Consider the following 3,563-nt stretch of genomic DNA (forward strand, 5'->3'; position numbering starts at 1 on the left):
CGCCGCAAGGACGAGGCGGATGGGCTGGGGAAGGCGTTGGAGGAAGAGCTCTCGAAGCAACGCCGATTGGTTGGGGATATCGCGCTCCCCGAGAAGCTGTCGCATCCGGCGCAGAAGCTGGGAAGGGCGCCGGTCGCCAAGGTCTTCCTCAATAAGGAGCTGCTGGAGGTGGGTGCGTTCTGAGGGCATAAATCTCTCCAGCACCTTGGTTTTCAGGTGCTGATATGGTGTAGCACCCATGGGGGCGGAGAGAACGTCGGAGAGCTCAACGGCAACGTTAGGAGGAAGTCTCGAGGCGACATGGTAGTAGCGCGTCGTCTCCGAGCTGATTCGGGAAAGGCAAAATTGCGCCTCGATCTGGTGGAACCAAACTTGCGGGTTGTGGGGCCAGAAAGGTGGGAGGCTAACCTGCAGTGACGAGACGTCCTGCGGACGTGAGTCCTGTTCCGTGGATGCTGCAGGATCGGTGATTGCTCGTCCTAGGTCACCAATGTAGGCTTAACGTCTCAGGATGGAAGGAACAAAAACAGTGCCGCGAACCGACACCAGAACAGATCTGCGAGCAGTGGCTGCACGAGCCACGGCCAGGTGTCGTCTATTGTCTTCGCCGGGTGGCTCGCGCTATCTTGGTTCCCGGCGCCACCCAAGAGAGGGCGCTACAAGCGAAAACATTGATACAGCTATGTAACGAGAAGGATATTTCCCGTCACAGACTAATCAAAATTATCAATGCGTCCAGGTTTACCTGCATTCTCCCGATGGAGTGCGTTTATCCCAGGCCTTACGGGAAAAGTCCGGGTAGAAGGCAAATCCGCAATAATCTTCCGGCTTTGATATTTCAGGGAAATTTCTATACTTGATTTTTAGGCTCTATAGAAGATAACAGTAAGAAAGGTCTAGTTAAGAAGCGTTTCTGCTCATTTTTTAAAACAAAGACATCATTAACCTCTCTCAAGACCAGGTCGTTTGTTTTTATTTAAAATAATAGTATGATCAAAGGAGCTCACTGAGAAGTGAGCAGTAAATTTAAAGGACATGGCTTCGTAGGTCTTGGTTTACAGCAACGCACGCAGACAAATATGCTGATGAAACGCATGATTTAAGATCGCGCAATCCTTGAATATGTAAATAAAGATTCGCGTTTGTTGGCTCAAGTTATGGACATATTAAATGGCAACTGATGTTATGATATGGTAAATTTATTTATCATCGTCAACCACCGAATCGAGTCCACTGCTGGCCGAGTTCCTCTCACAGATATATCACACAGTCGTCATTAATGTTCTCTTGGGCCGAATTATTTCAGTCATCTGAAGGCGGAACTGCGAACATAGAGATTGCGCACAGCGAGGGCGAGGAACTGCTTTGTTCACTGAAAGTGAACGCGCCTTGGGAGAACAAAAAAAAATTTCAATGGCGCTCTTTTGGGTGACACCATGGAAATGCGTGAGCGGTTGCCGTTGCAAACTACGCTCATTGACCAAACAGCGATTTGGTTTTAGTTTTTTTTTAAGTTTTTGTTCTGATGTTGTTCTCGTCATCTTCCTTTAACGCCGCGACATCGGTCATCCTTTACATTCATAAATCCTTAGGAGTCCTCATACAGCTCCTGGCGCAGTGGTGCAGTGGATAAGCGATGCGCGACTGCCCTGCGCTGGCAGGTGCTGCCATCGATGGGACTTGCGCTACCCAGGTTGTCCTTTCCGGGCAACCTCTCGCGACCAATCGTTAATTTAACTGCCACCTGCCACGGTTGGCAGTTAGCTCACAATACGAAGGGTAGGTGGCCACCTAGGGCATCACTCTAGTATGCCACTTTCTCCGCGACATGTCTCATCTAATGCTGACGCATTAAAAAATAACAAACAAAATGGTTGCTTGTACTAAGGGATCCACCCGAGCGCAGTCATACGGCTACAAAGGAAAGCTGAATAAGCTGAGCGTCAGTGAGTAATTACTTCCTTATGACAAATCTATTCCACCTTGGGGGAATCCCCTAAAACATTTGAGAAACACTGTTCTCGGGTTCGAACCCGGGACCAGGACGAATTTTTCTTTAATTACGAAGTTTCTGAAAAAGCTGCTTAGCTTTCCCTTGTAGCCGTATGGCAGTGCTCGGGTGGATGTCAATGAGTAATTACTCCCTCATTACAAATCTACTCCACCTTGTGGGATTCCCCTAAAACATCTGACCAAGATGGTTCCTTCGTTTGTCACGGATGTTACTGACGACAAATAGCAACTGCTCAGTGTTACAAGGCGCACCAGGTGTGCTAATCAATGCGCACAGAGAGGTCGAATTTTGTTTCATTCTGGTCACTTCTCCCGCTTTGAAATGCAATCGTAAGGGGAAAAAAGAGAATGTACTGACAGTTCGCTTCATACACTCTGAACCCGGCACTTCCGCTCTGAATTGTGCTCTTCGGCTTCCGTACCCAAGGGGGCAGACGACCCAATTTCTCGCTGCTTGAGAATTTGAACTTATTTATGGTTTGCTGCCAAGTCGACTGCGAGCGCATGTTAGAGAAGAGGAAGCAGAAAACAAAATCCTTCAGCGATAGCACCGAGCTTCTCTTGCTTTGGTATTAACTTGGTCTTTATTGCCAGAGATTCATCCCGTTCTCAATTTAGGACGGGGACGGAGAATCTGCGGATTCGAAAATGAAATTCTCCTTCCATTTTCTCTGTCTCGAACATCGATCAAGGACAAGACGCTGCACTGAGGAATCAATATCATGCTTCGGAAGAGGTGAACGGTGACAAAAAGTTGGCTGGATGATATATATGGCTCCGTCTTGAAGTGTGCACTCAATTTCTATTCATGATTTGTGAATGGATCATAACAGTATTTTAGTAAAAAATTGTGTAATTTTAAACCTCTACGAAACCAACAGGTGCCCGTGTCTTCCTCTTGTTAGAGTTGAAGCAGTTGGGAACGGAATAAAATAGGAAGGCTTTGCTACGATTACCGCGCGAAGTAAAACGTACGCATGGGTGTAGATCTGAATTGTGTTACGTTTTGTTACTGTCGATGGGGGATGTGAACAATTCTCAATTAGAGGCCAAATTTCTAGTGTTTTGAGATTAAAGAACGCTGAGATAGCTTTGAGAGAACCAAGAAATGCGGAATGTACATGGAAGGGTACATTGAATTTTGCCCATGTCGTCGTATTTCGCACTCTTCGGACATCCAATATTACGGGTCGGCATTCTACAGGCCTTGAATATTGCTTTACGCTGCAGCTTGGTTCTTTTGAATAGTATTCTACTGGGTGTTTCAGAAAACATCCGGTATCAAAAATAAAAAGAAATAGGCTTTTTGGGTAAAAGTATAGTTTTTGCGGCATAGTATTAATAGTGTTGGTGGACGCCAGAAAACCGGTGAATCCTTAATAAAAGTGAACCTGCGAAATTGTGTGCGTTGAAAGTAAAAAAGAAAGTATTTTATATTTGTATGAGTCTAGAAATTGCAAACTGCCATTTGTTCACTACGATTACGCAACATAAAAATATTTTAACATTTTAAGTGCTCAGAGATAAAAAGGCCAGGGATGAAACCAAAG

This window comes from Amblyomma americanum, chromosome 6, assembly GCF_052857255.1.
Source record: "Amblyomma americanum isolate KBUSLIRL-KWMA chromosome 6, ASM5285725v1, whole genome shotgun sequence".
In the NCBI taxonomy this organism is placed as follows: Eukaryota; Metazoa; Arthropoda; class Arachnida; order Ixodida; family Ixodidae; genus Amblyomma; species Amblyomma americanum.